Below are 24,217 nucleotides of genomic sequence, written 5' to 3' on the forward strand. Positions count from 1 at the left end.
GGTTTCTAAGCACCACGTAACATCCTTCATTTGTATTCGTTGAAAAATTTGGCTTTTCATGGTTTCTACAATTTGATATCAGCACCGACGTCATAAAAAGATGGTAGCGGAAACAGGAAACTTATTAAATTAAAAATCATCTAATAGTGGTTCTGTGAACATTAAATTAATTAATAATTAATAAATTTAAGTAATGGTCAAATAGTGGCATATTTCGTCTGTTTAGGCAAGGTCTTCTCCCTTGTATCAGGTGCATATTTTCGGCTCTTTAGGAAGGGTTTTCTCCATTGTACCTACAAAGCCAGCGTTTTTCTTATCATAATTCGAATTTGCAACGATCATTGTCCACCCAATGCTCGCCTTCTTTTCATTCGTTCTAACCTATTTTCTTTTGCTTCTCCACTGCTCTTCCCTCTCCCCCGACGGAGCAATTTTACTTGATATTAGAAATAAAGATTGGAGAGACAGCAATAATGCTTTGAGCTATTGGAATGAGTCTCACCAAAATCCATGCGCTTGGAAAGGAATTGCTTGTGATGAGTTCGGCACAGTTATCACAGTCGATCTCACTGGTGCGTTGATTTCTGGCAACTTGACTTCTGCCATTTGCAGCCTTCCCGATCTGACAGAACTGACTCTCCAGGCCAATGCTTTCACTCTTCTTTCCCCACATGCCTTCCTCAATTGCAAGCGTTTGCAAAAGCTCGATTTGTCGACTAACAACTTCACTGGAACGCTACCAAGTCATATCTCAGAAATGAGTGAGTTGAGAGTCCTGAATATCTCAGGTAATTCTTTCAGTGGCTCCATTCCGTCTACTTTCTTGGGCAATTTAACGCTGTTGGAGATCTTGGATTTATCGGAAAATGATCTTTCGGGCACCATTCCTAACACTTTTATGGCTCACTCGAATCTGACACAACTCTCTCTTTATAAAAACAACTTGTGTGGACGAATTCCGGAGAACATTGACCAGCTCACAAGGTTATCAATTTTGGATTTGGGCCACAATCAGCTTTAAGGCACACTTCCCAATGCAATTGGCAATCTCACATATCTGAGACTTCTTCAATTGCAGGACAATCGGCTTACAGGAAAGATACCTTCTCAGATCGGCAAGATGCCCCACTTGAGCAACTTGATGCTGTACTACAACAAATTCAGCGCTTGGTTGCCCCAGAGTTTGTGCACATATTCTGACTTCGTTGTCTCTGATGTGTCTCAAAGCGGATTGGAAGGTCCCCTGCCGAAGAATTTGTGCAGGGGAGGAGTGTTGTATGGCTTCGCAGCCTCTTCCAACAATTTCAACGGTACTTTGCCTTCCTTCTTTGCAGATTGTAAATCTCTAGAGTATCTGTACCTCGACGACAACCAGCTGAGCGGTGAGATTCCAGCGGGGCTATGGGGTGCTGTCAAACTCAAGGGGTTGTTTCTAAACAACAATAAGTTCCAAGGCAAGATTTATCCTGCCATTGGCCAAGCGAAGAATCTGAGTCGATTGAAGATAAGCAATAACTGTTTCGACAGAACAATTCCTCCGGAAGTTGGACAGCTCACGAAACTTCAAGAATTTGAAGCAAGAAACAACAGCCTGTCAGGCCCCATTCCACCTGAGCTCGCAACCTTAAGTCTGCTCAATGTTCTCAAGCTGGACAACAATCTTCTCTCTGAAGAAATTCCCGAGAAAATAATGTCACTGAAGAATCTCAATGAGCTCAATTTGGGTTACAATCGACTATCAGGAGAAATCCCCGGTATTTTGAGCAACGTAAATAGTCTTGATTTGTCAAATAATCTTCTTTCTGGAGGCGTTCCTACCGAATTGGGACGAATGAATCTGAATATTTTCAATGTATCCAACAATCACTTGTCTGGGCGGATTCCTGATGGCTTAGACAATCCAGCTTACAAGGACAGCTTTGTCGGCAACCCGATGCTATGCGGAGGACGGAATGTGATGCTACCTTCGTGCTCCTCGTCAAGTAAAATGTCACCGCAGAGGTTAGCGAGCATTCTAGTGCCATCTTTAGTTATATTAGCCATTGTAACCTTGCTCTCTATTTATGTGTGTCGCTCCTCGAAGCGGCGTTACCCAGACACGCAGTCGTGGAAGATGACGCCATTCCATTCCACAGATGTGGACGAGGCATTCATCCTTCGCAACTTCAGAGAGAGTAAGGTGATTGGCTCTGGAGGCGCTGGAAAAGTTTACAAGGTCATTCTAAAGAACGGGGAAGCCGTAGCTGTTAAGAAGATCCGGAACCGCCGGAACATGAGCAGATCAGGAAGAAATCGCAAGAGAAAAGGTTTGCAGGAAGTAGAGAGTAAAATGGGGAAGTGGAGGTGGACAAATTGGGTCTCAACAGGCATGCTAACATCTTGAAGCTTCTCTTTTCCATTTCAAGTGAAGACTCCGATTTCAAGCCGTTGGTGTACGAATTGATGCCCAACGGTAGCTTGTTCTACTGCCTGCACGGAAATCGATCTAGACCACAAGTAAATCTCCAATGGCCGATCCGTTATCATATTGCTCTTGGTGTAGCCCGTGGACTGAGTTATATGTATCATGATTGCCCCCCTCCGCTATTGCACAGAGATGTGAAATACAGTAACATCTTGCTGGACGAGAATTTTGGGGCTAAAATTTCAGATTTTGGGGTGTCGAAAGAGCTGAACAAGCTGGGGTATGAATTCACGGTGTCTGGTTACGTAGGGTCACACGGATACATCGCCCCAGGTATCAAAACTCACTCTTTCGGATCGACATAATATAGTTATCGTGCAGATATTCTCTTCTTTCTTTTTGGAGATTGTCTTCTTTCTTTTCATTATCTTTTTGAAAATTGTGATGCAGAATATGCGAACAGGCCAAAGGTGAACGAGAAGAGTGATGTATTAATGTAGGTACGGCTCTGATACCACTAACGAAGGGCCACACCACCCTACCAACTCACAACCAAGAATGCAACAATATGAAGACAATTTTATTATACTTGAAAATTCAATAGTAATTACAATAAAATGTCTGCAAGATCTCTCAAGATCCAATCCAAACCCAAGCTAGTCCAAATCCACACTCTGGTAGAAACCTCCAAGATCTCAACTTGTGCTCGCAAGCCACCAAGCAATCTTCTTGTTTCTAAACCGCAGTCACTAGCTCTTCTCACAAACTTAATCCAAGATCCAAATGTAAACTGCCTCACATTTGGCGCTCTGTCTACACACTCAGGAAAACTCACTCTTCACTTCCTCCTTCTCTCTCACAACTTCCAAGCTTTCCAAGCTTCACCTTCCACGACTTTCACCTTTCCAAGCTTCCACTTCTCGAGCTTCTCCTTCTCAAGCTTCCACTTCTCAAGCTACTCCTTGAGCTTCTCCTTCTTCTCGAGCTTCTACTCCTAAAGCTTCCCCTTGAGCTTCTCCAAGCTTCCACTTGAGCTTCCACTTGAGCTTGATTAGAAATGCTCATATGCCTTGCTTAAATAGGCACTTACCACCCCTTGCATGACTTATCCACAACCTTCTAGAATTCCTCCACAACCTTCTACAACTTCCACAACCTTCTACATCCTCCACAACCTTCTACAACTTCCAAAACTTTACAACTTCCAAAACTTTCTACAATATTCATAACTTTCTAAAATTCTTCCCACACACCTCGATAAATGGAATGATAACTATTTATTTTTTTATTTTTTCCTATTATGCCACCTATGCACCTCGAAAATAGAAATCCTCTTTTTCTTTCTTTTCTCCTTTTTCCCCTTTTTTATTTTTTTATTATTTTTCCTCTAATTTTCGTCACTTTCTCTCTCCTCCACAAATTTTTTTTTTTCCCAATAATTTTTTCATGCAAGATGCTCCTGCATCAGACTCCCCCGGTAGATAGAAAAGTGTGTCTCACACTTTGACGCCAAAAGAAAAATCTACCACCATCTTCATCTTCACAAAAAGCTTCCACCTCAATAGGGACAACAAAACCACCATGCAAATCCTCCACACCAGCATCTCAACCATCTAATCAACATGCTCATTCCCAGAAACAAACTGAACATAATGCTTGAACAAAAAACTCTCATCCACATTAGCAACTAGTGAATTCACACCCATAGCAACAAACCCCACATCAACAACCACATGTACATTTCCATCAACACATGCCAAACTCTCAACACTAGCAACCTCATTGCTCACAACAAGATGCTCTGCAATACATAACTTAACTCCAACAACAACTGGATCATCCACGACCAAGTGCTCTACAATCTCCATGTCAGACTCAACCAAGTGATCATGAAAACCAACATCTGTCCCAACATCAACAACATTAGGAATATCTTTAGCAACAACCTCTAGTTGCTCTACAGGTTCTGCATCAGGCTCCACAAACTAATCAGCAAAACCAACCTCTTCCACCTTGACCTTCTTAGCTTTAGCATCCAACCGAGCAAACATCTTAGAAAAATTCCTCTCCACTATATCATGGATTTTTGCAATCATCTTAGGGTCTAGTCCTCTTGGAGCCATCTCCCAAGATCTTTGTAAACCCTCTGCAACAAATCCTTCCTACGCTCCTTGTGACAACCTTGAATTGTTTGCAAGTCAGATTGCAACCTGCCACCTCGCACGAACAATCAGGAACCACATCACAAGTCTAGGACAACAGATTTGCAGTCCACAAGCTCTGATAAACATTGCCCATCCAAGGTCCTGGTACAAACTGCCTCACACTTCGGCGATCTGCTTGTACACTTAGGATCTCCTGCTCTGATACCACTAATGTAGGTACGACTCTGATACCACTGATGAAGGGCCACACCACTCTACCAACTCACAACCAAGAATGCAACAATATGAAGACAATTTTATTATACTTGAAAATTCAATAGTAATTACAATAAAATGTCTGCAAGATCTCTCAAGATCCAATCCAAACCCAAGCTAGTCCAAATCCACACTCTGGTAGAAACCTTCAAGATCTCAACTTGTGCTCGCAAGCCACCAAGCAATCTCCTTGTTTCTAAACCACATTCACTAGCTCTTCTCACAAACTTAATCCAAGATCCAAGTGTAAACTGCCTCACATTCGGCACTCTGTCTACACACTCACAAGTCTATCACAAGCTTGCTGTAAACTGCCTCACATTCGGCGCTCTGTCTACAGACTCAGGAAAACTCACTCTTCACTTCCTCCTTCTCTCTCACAACTTCCAAGCTTTCCAAGCTTCACCTTCCACGACTTTCACCTTTCCAAGCTTCCACTTCTCGAGCTTCTCCTTCTCAAGCTTCCACTTCTCAAGCTACTCCTTAAGCTTCTCCTTCTTCTCGAGCTTCTACTCCTTAAGCTTCCCCTTGAGCTTCTCCAAGCTTCCACTTGAGCTTCCACTTGAGCTTGATTAGAAATGCTCATATGCCCTGCTTAAATAGGCACTTACCACCCCTTGCATGACTTATCCACAACCTTCTAGAATTCCTCCACAACCTTCTACAACTTCCACAACCTTCTACATCTTCCACAACCTTCTACAATATTCATAACTTTCTAGAATTCTTCCCACACACCTCGATAAATGGAATGACAACTATTTATTTTTTTATTTTTTCCTATTATGCCACCTATGCACCTCGAAAATAGAAATCCTCTTTTTCTTTCTTTTCTCCTTTTTCCCCTTTTTTATTATTTTATTATTTTATTATTTTTTCTCTAATTTTCGTCACTTTCTCTCTCTTCCACAAATTATTATTATTATTTTTAAAAATTTTTTTTTTCAACTTTTTTTTTTCTCCAATAATTTTTCCATGCAAGATGCTCCTGCATCATGTATACAGTTTCGGAGTGGTGATGTTAGAGCTGTTTAGTGAAAAGAAAGCTACGGGTGAGACGGAGTATGGAGAGGACGGGGACATCGTGGAATGGATACGCAATAGAATTCTGATGGGTGGACAAGAGGCAGTGTTTGACGATCGCATAGTAGGAAATAATTGCATAGAGAAAATGATGTGCGTCTTGCATTTGGATTTGGTTTGCACAAATAGAGTGCCTAACCAGCGGCCTTCTATGAGAAATGTAGTGGTGAGATTACTAACGTGCGGTGAAGATTTCAGAATCTCAGAAGAAACTTGAGTAACGATTTCGACAGCGATAATAATGAAGCGGTTTGTTTTGAAGAGACGAACTTGTAGATAATTGTCCACGTCTAGTTTTGTAGAATTGCTTCCTCAAGCCAAAACACATGTTTGATTTTGTCTGTATAAAGATAGGGCCCGGCTTAACCGGCCTACTCGAAGCATTGCCTTCAAGTGCGCTGTGTCGTGTGGGACCCATTTGACTGCAACCGTTGTCGTTATGTTTAAATTGAACTTGTGTTCAAAAATTTATTGACCCATTATCAAAGATGATTTGTACGCCGTAGGCATTTCTTCTATGAAGTTGAGAGGCTCATTACGCCATCCAATGGTTGACAGCCATGGAGAGCAGATGACTGCCATTGAGAGGCTTTCAACGGTTGACGTTCCCTATGTGAGATTGAGAAGCTGGAATATCAATCTTACTGCAAAACTATTGTTTCTTTCATGCTATATTGCTATTGCATAATAGTGGCGTCTACGATAGACATGGTGGGACGATAGGTAACTGTACCAGAATTTATTACAGGCGGCTGAAAAGTCAGTCAACTCGCCATTCAATCATGATAAGTGGGGCAGTAGAGATGACGCTCACCGCTACTAACACATCAATTTATTGCAGTCTGACCGACAGATATTAATGCTTACCTGCAACGTCTTTCAGACCGCCTTTAAATAGATGCGAGCAACCATACATTTTTGCACGACTACGCATTGGAAACGTAAGGGGACTCCAGAAAATAGAGCTTTGATATCATTTAGGTGATTTTTATGCTGGTTTTTATATTTTTTGCGTCCAAAAGCTACAGATTTATAGATTATTGACTTGAGTGTGGAATCCGAATGAGTTATATTTAGTGTTTTCCATTTTGGTTCCCACCATTTATTTATGCTGACATCAGTTCTCTCTATTCTGAGTGTTGCAGATATGATTGTTCTATCTGCTGATTAATTTACCAAGTGCAAAGAGATTTATTGCTTTCTGTTGTAGTTAGCGAGGTTGGAACCAGAGCCTTCTTTGAGGTTAGTATCATTGTTCTCCAGAGGCCCTTCAAGACCATTGATCTGCTTTCCTGTTAATTGAGATGAATCTGGTGGTTGTGTCAACCATTAGAGGATTTTGTTTACCTTGTTGAATAGAATTTTCCAAGGATGTTTTTGGTTTTCATCATTTTGTTTAATTGAAGAAAAATCAATCGTTTGCTTGGCATCAGAAATTAGTAAGTGTAAAGTTGTACATTGCAACCTTTTCCAGTACCTTTCTTGTCTGTATCACCATGATAGGTTTCAATATTTGTATTTATTTTTAGAAGGTAAGAAGATGGGTTGAGATCCCTGGTGTGATAAAGCAGGAGTCAGTAGAGTCCTCGGGAAGATAGAATATTCTGATTTTATTCACACAAATGACCCTAGGATTGGCACGAGCTTTCTAGGATAGGAAAGCACAATCAATATGAGAGAGGATAGTAATAGGCATATGAAAACAGTAAATGGTGTCCTCCAGTGCTTGGTTGGGAGGTGTGTGAAAGTTAATAAGGGTTGATCGATATGGGAAGAAGGAGACGTGATGTTGTAAGAGCCAATTCTTAAGCTAAGGCTGTTGACTTTATGGATTATAATCACCTTATTTACTCCTTGTTTGATTGTATAAAGAGTAGGAAATTCCCAAATATCTTTTCATTAGTTGCATAAATGTGCTCCCTTGGTTGTCGTGTTTTACATTTTTAGCTGCAAGTGAGATTTATTATTCGTGCTTTTCATTCAACACACTTTTGGTATTTTGGGTCATTCCTATGTAAAGGGAAATGTTTCTTTCCTGACCAATTTGCTTGTGACTTTTAGTTGACGAGATTGATTTGCCATTATTCAACTTTACAAACTCTTTTCCCTGATTACTAGTTGAAGCCCTTGACACCAGTTTGAAAATGATGAGATTTCCCCTCAAGCCATTTGATGTCTCTGCAGCAGAGAGCACATGAATGCACTTAGACGCCATATTTAACATCATGTGGATGCTCAAATTTTTCATTTTATTGTGGGAATCTTCATTCGAATGCTCTAAGTTTTCCAAGAGGTGCTCGAATTTACCATAAACTTCATATTGTTTCTCAAGATTTTCACTCGTGTGCCCAAAATTGCTGTTTGCTCTAACAGGTGCATAAATTTTTTTTGCGAGATCGTCAAGTTTTACATTGAGTGCTACATTTTCATCCACGCACTCAAATTTCCATGTGTAAAATTAGGTTCTACAAGTGAATGTAATCCAAAAAAATCATTTCTGAAATGACGTATCGTGAAGTGACAATTTGGGGTCCTTGTTGAGCCAGTCCTTCGATGCCCACCCTTCTAGAGATCTGTACAATGCCTCCCTCCAGTACTCACAATTTGGGTTCTCTTCATACGATTACAATTGACATATACAATTCATAATGCCCACATTATGATCCTCTTTTGCATCAATCTGAAGTTTAATTTGGCGTACTTAAATGAAATGAAGACCTATAATTTTCATTTGATGAATGCAATACATGAGAAGGGAAGCAATAGGATCAGAACTATCTCAATCATTCATGTTTTAATCCGTATCTATTCATCGTAAAGGAAGCTGAAAAAAAATCCACTTCAGAGGAAGCTATAGAACCAGAGGAATTGAGGAAGAAGATTGGGTGGCTTCACAAAGAAATTCCAGCTCATAAACCCTCTCCCATGGTTAGACTCCTTAACAAGAAACAGAAATAGATTAGGCAAGACGATGTTCACTATTTCATCAACCATCTTCTTTGTCTGTGAGAAATCAATATCAGGCACAGGGTAGGTTCTTAGTAAATGTATTTTTTTGAATCTTTTGTGAGGTTATAGGGGACCTTCAACACTCTGGAATACGTTTGAAATATATTGTAAATAGGGTTTAGTGGCAAAGGTGTCCCATAATATTAATAATTATAGTTCATAGATTGGTGACTCGGCAAAACTTGACAAATTTAAAATAATGAGTTACTTATTAAAAAAAAAATTTATTGAAAACCTAATTATAAAAAATATAACATATGAAATGAGTTTTTAGAATGTGGGGAATTTTTTCTTTTATATTTGAATAATAGAGTATGTGGTGGCATCAACATGTAAATACAACTACATATAATCTAATATTAATCGTCTACTAATTAAATATTGTCATTAAAAATTACAATTTCATTTAATTTACAATCATTTACATTTTTGTAGGAGGGAGAGAGATAGAGATAGGGGGTGGATCAAAGATGTACATAAATAGATAAGAGAGATAGAGAGAGGGGGAGATATAACTATAGAGGTAAAAAGTGATATAAAGAGGGAGAGAAAAATACTTTGTTGACATTTTATATTTACAATTTATGAGAAATGATTTCATTATTTTTTACTTAGTTTTTTTCAATATTTCAAATTATATTCTATGGTTCTTAAATCATTAAAAAATTAGTTTAATTTTACATATTCTAATTTCACAATTCAATATAACTTAAATTTATGAACCTACCGACTATTCAAGAAGAGAAAATTGTAGTCTATGGTTCTTAAATCATGAAAAAATTAGTTTACTTTTACGTATTCTACTTTAAGAATTCAATATAACTAAAATTTATGAACCTACCAACTATTAGGGAAGAGAAAATTTTACAATATGGTTCTTAAATCATTAAAAAATTAGTTGAAATTTTATGTATTCTAATTTCACAATTCAATTTAACTTAAATTTATGGACCTACCAACTATTAGGGAAGAGAAACAAGTTAGTCATTAGAAAATCCCTTGCTTATAAATAACACAAATACAAGTAGTCATTAGAAAATCCCCATGTATGAGTTGAAGATAGAAAAAAATCAATGTAAAGTAGAAGACCATTCCCAGGGGTTGTTGTTGTTGGAAGTAGTTACTACAAGTCCATGTACAATCCACTTTGATACAAACACATGTACTGAGATTCCCTCTCATTTCGTACAACTATGTATTTACTTCTCACTTCCCAATTAATATACACATGTGCCCTACGTGTTCCTTCATATTTTATATATGTTGTTTATTGTATAGCTGTCACCACATATTATATACATTTCTAAATATCTATTTAACTATTTCAATATCTCAAAAAAGCTTATGCATACCATATACACATTTTGTTATCCAACTATGATTATTGTGCTCAAAGTATAGTACATTACATATTGTAATTTATGATGTTCCTACACAATTTAAACCTTGAAAAAGACAACAAAATGTTTCGTATTTATGTTTCATCTCGTGCAAAACATATTGAAATATATGAGAACAAAAGATCTAGTAGTTTTTAAATTTCATATCATGGTATAACTATTTAAATCCCCTTGCAAGTACAAAAATTATCATACCCTTGCCATACCCTCTTGTTCAATGATACACCTTCAATATTTGAAACTTATCTTTGTTCCAAACTGAGTGCATGTTTTCCTATTAAAATATAAAATAGGATGGACACACAATAGCCATTATATTTAATTTTTCGTACATTGAAACTATCAAACTTCCTAATGCCAATAACGCTGATTGCAGAAATACCCAGTCTCTCTTTCTAGGTATACAATTAGAGATGGACATATGCAATGCTACAATTCAAGAGAAACACACTCAAAGTAGTCAAAAGAGACGAGCAAGGTACCAAGCAACAAAGGACAAAATCAACAAGAAAAGATGAGAAAGTTGCTACAAAAATTTTGATGGAGCACACAGTTCTACCAGACCTACTTGCCCCATGTCATACCATGTACAAGAATGCAATATAGAGTTACAAAATGCTACTCAACTAAACCAACTAGAAAAAAAAAAGTTGCCACATTTCTCTGAGAATTATTACAAAGCTAGAGATAATTTTCATAAGAAATTGGATAACCTTTCCAAAATTTCTACATGCTTGGTCTGCATGGAAAGATACCTAGGAATACAAATAAAGAAATCAAATGGATGAACCACTTTCTATAGATGCACATCAAAAAGGAATGGCAATCGATTCTCAGAATGGAATAATATGAACCCTGGTGAACAACCACATTGTTTACAAATACTCAGCCAAGTTGAGGAGATGTTGATAGCAAGAATAAGCCTTATCCTTCAAGTTACTTATGCAAGAGGTGGGCAACTAAAATACAGTGGTCATACTATATGTTTTCCTCAAGATATTTCTACAATCGCAACACTTTTGCCAAGGACATTAAATGCCTTGGACATAATTATTGTCAACAAAGAAAACATAGACCATAAACAATACAGTTTCATGGTAAGTAGAGATCATGTCTATGCAGCACTAAACTATAAAATATCCAATGATCCTTATTACAAAGATGTACAGGTAGATGGTTCTGCACTGGCATGCTTGCCCATTGCATCCACTGACATTTCAAACATTCTTTACTCAACAACTCTAACTCCACTCCAGAATCAAAGCTTGTCGATTGAAAGTGAATCAACAATAGAAGATCCAATAGAGGAGATCATGCACAATACTTCATTTGTGCCAGACCTACCCACTACATGTAGAGAAATATAAGAAGTTAGATCTTTGCTACAATTAGGAGAAGGACGACCAAGTCCAAGCATACAATGGCCAAACATTTCTACATCTCCCATCAATGAATACACAACTAAAGGATTATTTGCAATGATGTTCCCATGTCTATTTCCACAAGCGAAGGCCACATTCAAACAACATTGTATTAAAGATGTCAAGCTACATGAATATGCTTGCCACCTTATCCGATACCATGACAACAGGTTCGGCCAACACCCTCAATTTAGGTACTTCATACTTAATATTCTAATGCAACATCGAAGTCAGGCCACATCATCAGTATTTGTTCACAAGAAACTTGATGGTTCTATGCCAGCAACAATTGAGGACCTGAGCCAGAGATTAAAGAACTTGCCTAATGACAAGCTTGTTGACCAGCTCATGCGTTTCAGCTCAACAATTTGTAGCACGCGCCCATTCTGGAGTCAACGAAGAGGAGAGCTTATTGAAATGGTTGTTTAAATAGGTTGTCCAACTCTCTTTTTCACTCTTAGTGCAACAGACACAAAATGGCCAGACTTGCATATGTCCATGCCATCCACTGCACCAACACACCCGAGCGCAGCAACTACATGGAGGATACAAAACATTATTCAATATCCACATCTTGCAGCACTATACATGCACCATAGATTTACAACATTTCGTGAGGAAGTCTTAGACAAGCTTCTCCATGCAACAGATCACTGGTATAGGTAAAGCTCTACTACACTTCCAATTGGTTTAAAATTTAGTAGTGCCTTGTACTTACTAACAACATTATATACTATTAGGTATGAATGGCAACACAGGGGATCTACACATATCCATGGGTTCATCTGGCTACGCTAGGCACCAAACATTAGCAGCTTATAGTGGGATGAGAGTCAATCCATACAAAATGCACTTGATTTCATCGATAGATATGTATCTGCATGGAACCCTCGAAGTCTACATTTGCGCAGCAAAAAAACACACCGTTCGCTTCTTGATGACCCTTGCTTGTTGGATACAACAATGATCAACAACACAAGCCCAATAATAGACTACACAGAATTAGTAAACCGTGTCCAACGTCACACTAAATGTACCCTGCAAACATGCCTTCGGATGAAAGGTTCTACTCCTACATGTCAATACAAAGCCCCTTGGAGTACACAAGAAAATTCATCACTTTCTTTGGCCACAAATGGTCAACCAACCCACACCCCTGCTCGTAATGATGACCGTCTAAACCTACATAATCTAGAAATCCTATCCATTTGGAGGGCCAATGTAGATTTCTAGCCCATCCTTTCAATAGATGCAGTACTCAAATACATTGCAAAATATGCAACAAAGGCTGAGAACAAGTTAGAAATGTATCACTCCATGTTGACCAGAATCTCAAACAAACTAAACTCTACAAAACCAGCCCCAATTGCTTTTCAAAACCTGCTTATGGAAAACCTTGTTGATCAAGATATTGGTGCCCAAGAAACAAGCCCTCTCTTGCTAAAATTACCGCTCTCCATTTCTAGTAGGACATTTGTATCTTTAAATGTCAATCATCAAAACCTCCAACATACCAATTGAACCCCTTAGAGAGCCAACATACCCAAACAAAATTGAAGCCTACATCTCATGACCTATACATTTAGAGAATACTTCACTTATCGAAGTAACTCAAAAATGGACCTTCAAGAATAGTCGAAAACAAATGCAATGGAAACGATGTGCTAGTAATGCAATAGTCTGTGTCAGCCCATGCTACATAGCCATCCCTGCAAAGGAAGACATAAATTATGTATCCTTTTGTTGGACTGAATTAATTCTATACAAACTATTTCGCAACCTTTCGACAGATATAGGTGCATCAGCTGAACAAATTGAACACAATTGGGAAACTTATGCAATACAATACAAACCCTGGCATGTACGCAAAAATGTACAAGAACCAATAAATGATTTTTCTAGCCCATAAGATCATGAAAATATCATTCTAGATAGTATCCCTAATGAATGGCAAGTCTTGGTAGGACTGTACCTAGGCTTGCCTATCCACTTAAATGACCTAGACATGCTAGGAAGCCATGATTTTGATTTAAACAATATTTGGGAAGATCAAGAATTTAACACTCTCCAACCAAAAGTTGCTACAACATTCATACAATCAAATCGCCTTACATTTCATGCCCCTCAAATACCTATTCCCTTAGAACAACATGTATTGTCAGTAGCACAAAAGAAGGCACATGATATAATTGTAGCACATCTACATTTCAACACTCAACAATTACCTCTAAAGCTGATTGTTCAAGGAACAACAAGCACAGGAAAGTCACATCTCATAAAAAGTGTCAGAAACACAATGGTAAACTCAATGCCACATGGGCAGTCACCAATGCTATTACTAGCACCTATAGGCGTAGCAGCATTCAACATTCAAGCATCGACAATTCATTCCTCTCTCTGAATACCAATCAACGAAATGGCACCTCTACAGGGACAGGCACTTGCTAGCTTCCAAGAGTGCATGTACTTCATTCGCTATATTCTAATAGATGAAATTAGCTTTATTGGTCCAAAGCTACTAGAACAAATAGACATGAGATTGTGACAAGCATTCCCTACATAGAATCACAGTCCCTTCGGGGGATGTTCTCTTATTCTATTTGGTGACCTGGGACAACTACCACTAGTCAAAGACATACCTATGTATGCCTCTAGCTCCTATGGTGGCACACTATGGCATAGCTTCCAAACTATTGTTACATTAGACAGAATATTTCGACAGAGTGGAGATGGTATTGTACAATTACAGTTTCGTGAACTCCTATCAAATTTACAAAATGCAACACCAACAATTGTAGATTGGAGGCTTCTTATGTCAAGATTAGGCTCCACAATCAGCTCAAAAGAGAACACCCTCTTTTCGTCATCAATACATCTTTTTGCCACAAATCAACAGGTACTACTACATAACAAATGCATGCTACACTCATTGGCAAAACCAGTTGCCCTTTCTGATGCAGAAAAACTAAAAGGTTTACCATGTTCAAATCCAGATGAAGAACAACTTCAGTCAAGAATCCTCTTATGCACTAACCAAAAGGTCATGCTCTATGCAAACTTGTGGGTAGAAAATGGACTTGTCAATGGCGCACTTGGACAAGTAAAAAAAACTTGTCTATAATGTTGGTGAAAAGCCACCTCAACTCCCTCTATTTGTAGTTGTTGACTTTCAAAACTACATTGGGCAACCCTGGGACCATAACAACCCACAAAATATTCCAGTTCTACCAATAAGTCGTGGCATTCATAGACAAATACCTTTAAAAATGGCATGGGCCCTAACAATCCACAAGTCACAAGGACTGACACTACAAAGAGCGACAATCGACATTGGGAAAATAGATCGACAGGGGCTAACATTCACAGAAATATCAAGAGTACGTGAGGTTACTGACCTCTGCATTCAACCCACATTCACATTTGAAAGATATGCACGAATGCAAACAAACCCATTTGTTGCATGAAAGAAAGAAGAGGAGAAGCGCCTTCAAGGATTATCAAATACAAGTACTACAACAATCACAAATTTGACACATATACTATAGGTAAGCTTGAATTACTTTTTCTATACATACATTACAAATTAGACTCTACAAATTCAAAGCTTATAAAAATACTATAATCTACGCAGGTGTAAATGACATTGCATACACACACAAAAAAAGGCCCAGACACAAGATCGACTGGAAAATCAAAGCTCATCGAAGTGTGCTACACAATAATATTTGCTACTTTCCATCTCCCGCCTAATTATTTATGTGCTTGTTCATTACCAAACATATTGTATTAAATGTGAGGAACAATTACAATGTCTCCTTTGTCGTAGTCAAGCAAAAAAACTTACACCAAAATACGACGTACCTATTGCACACTAAGGTGTGATTGCTAGTTTAATTTATTATTAAATTAAAGTTGAAATCCACATTATTACTTGATGGAATAAAAAGGAGAAGGGGATTGTAAATTTTTTTAAGAGTTACTTTGATTTAAGTTTATGTTGTGGGTAAAATAATTTTCAATCTATATATATATTTTTTTAGAAATAATAATATGATTTATGTAATGAAAATAAACTATCTAATAATTATTTTAATATTTTAAGTAAATGATCAATTTCAATAATTATAATTTTTTTTTATTTGTATTTATTTTATATAATAATATAATAATAAAAGTAATTTATTTTTAAAGTGAAATAAGGTATCTAATAATGTTCTTTTTTTAATGTATAAGATATTTATTAAAAACTAATGGTTAGAAATTTTAAGATCTATATTGATTTTTTTTTATAGATATAATTAATATTCCACCATATTAATAATTATTTTTCATGGATATTAAAAATAAATTAAAATTATTAACAAAATTTAATTTAATTTTTTTTATAAAAGATTATATGAAAAAACTAAATTTATATTCTTTCATATATAATGTAAAGAGAATTTGTTATACAATTGATGCAAGAAAATATACATATTTTTATGACATTTCTCACATTTTAAATCATTTTGAAAAAAAAACCATAGATGTATAGATCATATATACACATAATATTAATAGTATTACAAATGTAATAGTTTTAATTAACTTGTTTTTTCATTCTAACAATTGATTATAGAAATAAATTTAATAAAATTATCCTAAATTTTTTTTTTAAAATATTATAAAAATTCAATTAAATATAAATCATTTTTTATAAAAAGATTATTAATTTAAAATTATTTATTTAAGATAACTATTTTCTCTAATGTCAATTATAAACTGATCAATTTAATGAAATATGGAAAACATTATTTCTTAACATTATATAAAAAATTATATATTTTTATATTTTAAAATTAAATAATAACTAAATGAAAAATAAATTCTTTTTTAATTATAACTTATAATTGTTACTTTTATATCAATAAAATTTATAAATTATAATATTTAATATTGGTAATTGAAAATTAAAATGCACGCATAACAAAAATTAGTTATTGAAAATTAAAATATATGAATAATAAATACACATTTTAAATAGTCAATATAATCAAACATCAGAAATATTAAATAGTTTACTTCAAAAAATCTTGATCTCGTGTCTAAAAAAAATGTTAACTTTGAACATTATGTAACAAAAAATAGAAAGGATAGCCAAATAAGTGAGTCCTCCATTTATGACACACTCAAAGTCAAAGCTTCGAGTGTGCTAGTTAAGTCAGGCCTAAAGATAATAAACAAAGCTTGCTTGAGAAGGTTCAAAATTTTAAATTAAATAACACTACCTTTTTTGTCTAATTTTGTAGTGTGTTTCCATTAATATTAATAATATTATATAATAGTGTTTCAAATGTGTCTTTTCATATGGTTGGTCAAATATAAATTTAATGTGTTTGTTATCTAAGGTTTTGCAACCCTAAATTTTTCTCTCCAAATCAACTATGTCACAATATAAAATATATTAATTCTTTAAGAATTAATATTATTGTAAAGTGCAAAATGAATATTGCACTTATCATGGGAGTAAAAGTGACGGAAGGCAATAGAAGTTTGGTAAGAAGTAAGTTAGGACAGTTGCCCAACTTCTTGGCAAAATTTATATAATGGGAGGAAACTATTGTAAGGGTTTTCGGTGGAGCAACTCTTGCTGTACGTAGGGCTGAGGACAATGTACGGTTGATGGGACCCGACATCTTGGTATAGGATCTTATTTGTGCTTCTTGCTATCGCTCAGTGAAAATTGGTACCTAAGATATGTCCCGGTATCCACGCGAGTTCGGAACTGCCTGCTTGCCTGCTTGGGTGCCAGCTAGGTTAGGAACCTTTCCTTAAACTGCCATTATGTTGGTTGGTAAAGGGCTCCTACTGACTATAATTTACTATAGAGCACCCCCTCAATCTTAGTTATAGGGGACCCCATAAGTGCCTTGCTCTCGCTACAAGGAGATCCCTATTTCGGAGAGTGAGGGCAGGATCCAGCATTAACCCAGTCCTTAGATAAAACAATGGAACTCTCGGTCCGCTCCTTAGGTTGGAGCCTGCTGTAGGGGGGCACTGGGATCATTCTCAGGAAGCAAGGGCAAAGGTGAAGCCCCTCCCCTAAGATCAGGTGAAGCATAAATAAGAGACATCATTGGCCTTTATCCTTCTGAAAGAAGAAAGGCAGGAGTAGTAACAGAGCAGGGAGGTTGGTTATTAGGTTGGTTCAAGAGCACCCACCGTTGGTTAGGTTCTTGTTCCCTAGCTTGGGTTGGGGATGGGTGGCCTTCCCCTTGTCTTAAGGTTCAGGCCTCTCTTGGAAGAGTCCCTAACCGTTAAGCCTTCAGGAAAGCTGGCCAATGAACTTGCCTTCCCCTCATCTTAAGGTTCGAGCCTCTCTTGGGAGAGTCCCTAACCGTTAAGCCTTCAGGGAAGCTGGTTTAGGTTGGGGATGGCAACGAGTTTTGGTATCGCCCTTCGGGGGTTCCTCTTCGCCCTTCGGGGGTCGCCCTCCAGGGGTTCCTGTCGAACCCCATTCCCTCTCTTTGCTTGCTGTTCATTTACTGTTTAGTGAAGTTACTGCTCCTGGTTTGGTTAGGTTAGTTTGGTTAGGTTCAAGAAACCCAACCTCTTCATTCACTACCTAGTTCAGTGAATGCTCCTACCGAACCATACCATTTCTTACAAGTTCAGTTCGGAAGGAAAAGACCAATTGCCAGGCTGTAGGGGGTACTGGTATTGCAACAGAGGTACTATGGCAGTAAGTGGACATATGGCAAATAGCCGGCTTGAGGGGGGGCATTGTATAGAAGAAATTGGAGTTCCTTCCCTACTTGTACATCCATCCTACTATCCCTTTCATTGGTGTGCTCTCCCTTTCATTGGTGTGGTGTTGTTGACCCTATGGCTGTAATTGCATGTAGTAGGAGCGTAGTGATCCTCCTAGCTATAATAGGGAGTCCTCCCCTGGCATAGGTATTGAGAATTACTCGTCCTATTCAATACCATCCCTCCTTTGTCAGTCTGGTATTGGGCATCGGTTAGTCATCATGAACAGATGCATGCATCGATTCGTGATGTAAAAAAAAGTGCAACTGAGATAAAAGTTGTGTTACGTTAAGATCTAGTTCCAAATTTATGAGTAAAAAGTGGAGGGGCACCTGTCAAAACAAAATGGGTAGAGGTTCAGGATTGCTCATTCCTTTGCTTCGACTCCAGTTGGGGCAACCTCATCCCCACAACTATTTGTTTGTTTGTCAAAGAAAGTTTGTCAAACCAACAGGCGCTATAAACAAAGAAATAGGTGTAAGTAAAGCCGAAGCGAACACGTAGGTGCCGAACCCCATTGATTCTTTCTTTGTTCTCCCCTCCCAATAATTTATTAGGGCTCCCCTTAAGAAAAAATGGCAATAAAAAATGGCGATTATTGCCCTCCCTATATTTATAGTGTCCTATAATAGGTTGGGTTGGGGATGGGATTCCTACCTTTCTGGCTGGAAAGTGAAGCGTTCGTTGGGATTCCTGCCGAACCCCATTCTCTCTCTTTCCTTGATCCTGCTTGCGTGGGTGGTAACACAAGCAAAGGTTGGATTAAGATTCTATTGTTAGGATACGAGCCACCTAGTGTAGGGTAGTAACAAGAGGAACCCCGTTCTCTCTCTTTCCTTGAAAAAGCGCAGGTGGTAACACGAAGGAGAGTAACATTATTTTTAGATTGTTAGGATCTATGCCACCCAGTGTAGGGTAGTAAAAAGAGGAACGGAACAGAACCCCATGTTATGTTCATAGATTAGTGTGGTGTCACCTAGGTGTTGACCTTGTTCAGGTTCGAATCCTGTTTGATCAGAATCGGCATAGAGCGAATGCGACTCCCGATGATGACTGGCGCAACTCGATCTAGAGATAGTTCTATGCCGGTCTCTCCATTCAGATATCAATTTTTGGTGGAGCAACTCTTGCTATATGTAGGGCCGAGGATAGTGTACGGTTGATGGGCCTCGGCATCCTGGTATAGGATCTTATTTATGCTTCTCGCTATCGCTCAATGAAAATTGGTACCTAAGGTATGTCCCGGTATCCACGCGAGTTCGAAACTGCCTACTTGCCTACTTGGGTGCCAGCTAGGTTAGGAACCTTTCCTTAAACTACCATTATGTTGGTTGGTAAGGAAGGGCCCCTACTGACTATACTATACTATAGAGCGCCCCCTTAGTCTTAGTTATTGGGGACCCCATAAGTGCCTTGCTCTCACTGCAAGGAGACCCCTATTTTAGAGAGTGAGGGCAGGATCCAGCATTAACCCAGCCCTTAGATAAAACAATGGAACTCTCGGTCCACTCCTTAGGTTGGAGCCTACCTTAGGGGGGCATTGGGATCATTCTCAGGAAGGAAGGGCAAAGGCGAAGCCCCTCCCCTCAGATCAGGTGAAGCAGATATAAGAGACATCATTGGCCTTTATCCTTCTGAAAGAAGAAAGGTAGGAGTAGTAATAGAGCAAGGAGGTTGGTTATTAGGTTGGTTCAAGAGCACCCACCATTGGTTAGGTTCTTGTTCCCTAGCTTGGGTTGGGGATGGGTGGCCTTCCCCTCGTCTTAAGGTTCGGGCCTCTCTTGGGAGAGTCCCTAACCATTAAGCCTTCAGGGAAGCTGGCCAATGAACTTGCCTTCCCCTCGTCTTAAGGTTCAGGCCTCTCTTGGGAGATTCCCTAACCTTTAAGCTTTCAGGGAAGCTGGTTTAGGTTGGGGATGGCACTGAGTTTCGGTATCGCCCTCCGGGGGTTCCTACTGAACCCCATTCTCGCTCTTTGCTTGTTGTTCATTCACTGTTCAGTGAAGTTACTGCTCCTGGTTTGGTTAGGTTAGGTTGGTTAGGTTCAAGAAACCCAACCTCTTCATTCACTACCTAGTTTAGTGAATGCTCCTACCAAACCACACCATTTCTTACAAGTTCAGTTCAGAAGGAAAAGACCAATTGCCAGGCTGTAGGGGGTACTGGTATTGCAATGGAGGTCTTTTTTTGCAGTCGAGAAGTTCTACAACTACAACAGAGGAGAATATAGTTCAATTTTGGTGACAGGGAACACTTATGTTCTAATAACAAAGTAATTTTTGGAAAGTGTGTACAATTGTTATTTTTTGTAATCAATTATTTCTTACTTTCTTGGTGCAAAGAAATAAAGGAAGTGCATTGGGTGTTCTTTTTCAAAATAATCTGAATTGTTGAAGTGTTAATCCATTTATGAGTATTTTCATGGTATGGTGTGAGTATTCATGAATGGTTGAATTAGCATTGTGTCTGTGATAGCTCTCAAGCGTAGTCCTTGATTGCTCTCATTAACAGTTTACATCATTTTTATGAAAAAATTGGAGGCGAGTGGTGCATTCGCTATCAATGGTTTTCCTTTTTATTTTCTAAGTTCTACTCATTTTTATTAAAAAATCACAAATTTTATCTTACGAGGGAGCTGCCCCTCTAAATGTAGAGGAAGGCTGGATATTAAGGGCCTATCCAACTATTGGAGACATCGATTTTCCACACTCCATTGGGCAAAATTGTATATTTTCTAAGGGACAAATCTGTTTACCAACAATGTTTAAATTTTTCTTATTTATATAATTGCTATCATAGTGTTTACAATGTTGTTTTCATCAAATGGCTTGTCAAATATGAATTGAATATGAGATTAGATTTTTCATATTAATATAATTGTTTAATAGATATTCTTTTTTTAAAAACAAAAGTGGACATACCCACTACATTTTATATATATATATATATTTTGTTATACGAGTTCAACAAGGACTCGTGGAGGAAAGAACCCAACAAGAATACCTCCACTTTTGCTCATTAAAATTCTAAAGTGACTAAAATGTACAGAAAAAGAGCATGATAATAACTTATTGCCCAACAAACCTAAAACTACTAAAGTTTACAAAATTGGTCATATAGAAGGAGGCCAAATGTAATTTTTTTAAGAAATCTAAATCATAATACAATTGCCAATTTGAGTATATAAACACACCCCCTCCCAATTACATGAGTGGAAAATGTCATACATATTTGTCCCAAAATATAATCCCACCCCATACCATGAAGAAGTCGTAGACACCTATGTGAGTTACACATAGAACCATCATAATATCTCACCCAAATGAGCCATAATAAACCTAACTTTGCATTGTTTGATATATTTTTCATATTGTTTTGTAAGTTTTTTATATTCTTTTGTAGGGTTTTTACACATTTCATTTAGATTTGTTTATTTATTTGAATTTCAATTGATTTTTTATCAGGAAATGTTCATAATCAACCAGAAAATCCACAAGAACATCACAAAACCCTCAAGAACCCCAAAACCAAAACCCTCCTCAAGAAGAAGAACAAATTCCACAACCTGAACCAATTGCAAGACCTCCACCAGGCACACAAGAAAATATAAGAAATGAAATAGAGAGAGGAAAAATTGAATTAGAAGGAATCATTGCTCAGTTGAAAGAATCCGGACAAACCAATCCAATGAGGGCTCAATTGGCATCATCACTTGAATCCATTAACACTCAGATAGCCTCAGTTAGTGGTCAGTTAGATATTTGGCAGGCTAAGAGGGATGAACAAAAAAGATTTTATGCAAATAAATTGTCATATGAAGATGTTAGAAAAAAGGAAATACCAAAAGGTAGTATATGTGCATTATTTAGAAAACCCGGTGAGAAAAATACTGTTAGAGAGGGTACTAAATGATTCCCCATCCATTGGTGCATACATGATGCTATTAGAAATAATTTTTGGGATAGATGGTGGATGGTTTTTGATGCCCCTCCTTGCAACAATCACGAGGTTCCCATGTATTTTTTGAAGAAATTATATTTTGAGTTTGTCCTTGGGGAGATCCCCAATTATTTTGATATGTTAGACTCCTAGGGTAGAGGTGGGAGGTCATCATTTGAGAGGCCAGGAGCACGTCATGACCCTAATGTAGTTAGGGTAGCTGTGGTCCATCCACAGCGTGAGCATGTGATTATTCCTTCAGTTGTGAAGGAACATGTAGAGGCCAGCACTCTAGGGACCATTAATGCTTTGACGCAGACCCTCATCCATTCCATGAGCCCATTAGTTGAGGGGGAGCCTTCTATATGTCGTGGTCACATGTGCACTTCATGCGGATCCCTATGCACATTTGGCACTCATGTCGGAGATGGTGCAGATGATGGGCTTGTAACCGATCAGTTCCTGAACGAGACATTTGGCATTGACACATAGGTAAATTACTAATTTGATCACATCTCATACGTATAGTGAATGATTAATTAATTAGGATTTATTGACATTGTTCAAAATTTAGGGTCAAAGTGTTCCTGGGCCTAGCTGCAATCCTCCAGGCCCATTTTTTGTCCCTTCGACGAGTCCTGAGGTATGTATCAATTTAATCATTTTAATTAATACATATATTTATTACATAATCATATTAAGGATTGACCAAAAAAAATATGCATGTGCATCAGTTCTCCACAGGACCCTCAACCTTTACCACAGACGCAGAGCAGAGATATCATACGAGCTTCACACAGGTACAGTTGTTTCATGTTAATTTAATTCATTTGATTATATTTATTCCATGTTTCATGTTAGATATAACGTGTATTGTATGACATGCAACTCATGATGTCGGACACACCTCCTCATCTGCGACAGTCTTTTGATAGTGGAGTGGCCGCAGTTGTGGCTAGCTCACAGCCACTGACGGAGGTATGAAAGAATTTTCTTCATTTTAGTTGTTGTTTATAATAGTTAATATCAAAATTTCTAATGTTATTTATAAGTGATTATATTTATTGAATTGTTGTAGGGTCTTGTCACGCCTGATCGTCCATGAGCATTTGAGGTGGACTTATAGAGTGACTATTTGTTGGCAGTAAGATAATAATTGATTTTGTGAGTACATATATTTGATTTCAACATATAATAAATATTGATTCATATCTACTTTCTTTGTATCAGTTGGACCTAGAGAAGAGCCTCAACAAGAGGTCAAGTGAGCATGTCAGGAGGGCCCCGTCATCTCCACTGTCTCCCTCCACACGACGGCAGAGGACGTCGAGAGACTTGTTTCCTTCCCCTCGTGGGAAGGAAAAGATGTAGTTGAGATATTTGATACATATATATAGAAACTTGTTTACTTCCCCATGTATATATATAGGCATCTGAGAGACATATTCGATACACATTTGATGTACATATGACATTCTATATTTGATGTATGACATATTTGATGTATGCCATTATTGGTTAATATATGATATGTTTGTTCATATATGACATTATTGGTTATCATAATATAGTATGTGTTTGTTAATGTATATGACATTATTGGTTATCATTTTATATTATATGTTTGTTCATGTATGACGTTAAATTAGATATGTTCATGTATGACATTAAATTAGATATGTGCATGTATGAAATTAAATTCAATTGATAGAGAGTTGCCATTATGTCTACCAACTAGTAGATATTCTTTTT

At 37.6% G+C, this 24,217-nt stretch overlaps 1 pseudogene across 1 annotated transcript; it reads left to right on the top strand.

The window, feature by feature from the left end:
• Positions 1–221: 221 nt before the first annotated feature.
• Positions 222–24,006, top strand: LOC149538351 (uncharacterized; annotated as a pseudogene). The gene is made up of 12 exons (XR_016356521.1): positions 222–2,737; positions 2,855–2,900; positions 5,830–6,073; positions 6,210–6,300; positions 6,396–6,564; positions 6,656–6,747; positions 7,088–7,149; positions 23,040–23,108; positions 23,200–23,265; positions 23,390–23,443; positions 23,544–23,609; positions 23,696–24,006. The product of XR_016356521.1 is annotated as an uncharacterized LOC149538351 (transcript).
• The last annotated feature ends 211 nt before the right edge of the window (positions 24,007–24,217 follow it).

The sequence above is a fragment of the Cupressus sempervirens genome, chromosome 9 (assembly GCF_028749045.1).
Source record: "Cupressus sempervirens isolate cs-2001-9-10 chromosome 9, ASM2874904v1, whole genome shotgun sequence".
Classification (NCBI taxonomy): domain Eukaryota; kingdom Viridiplantae; phylum Streptophyta; class Pinopsida; order Cupressales; family Cupressaceae; genus Cupressus; species Cupressus sempervirens.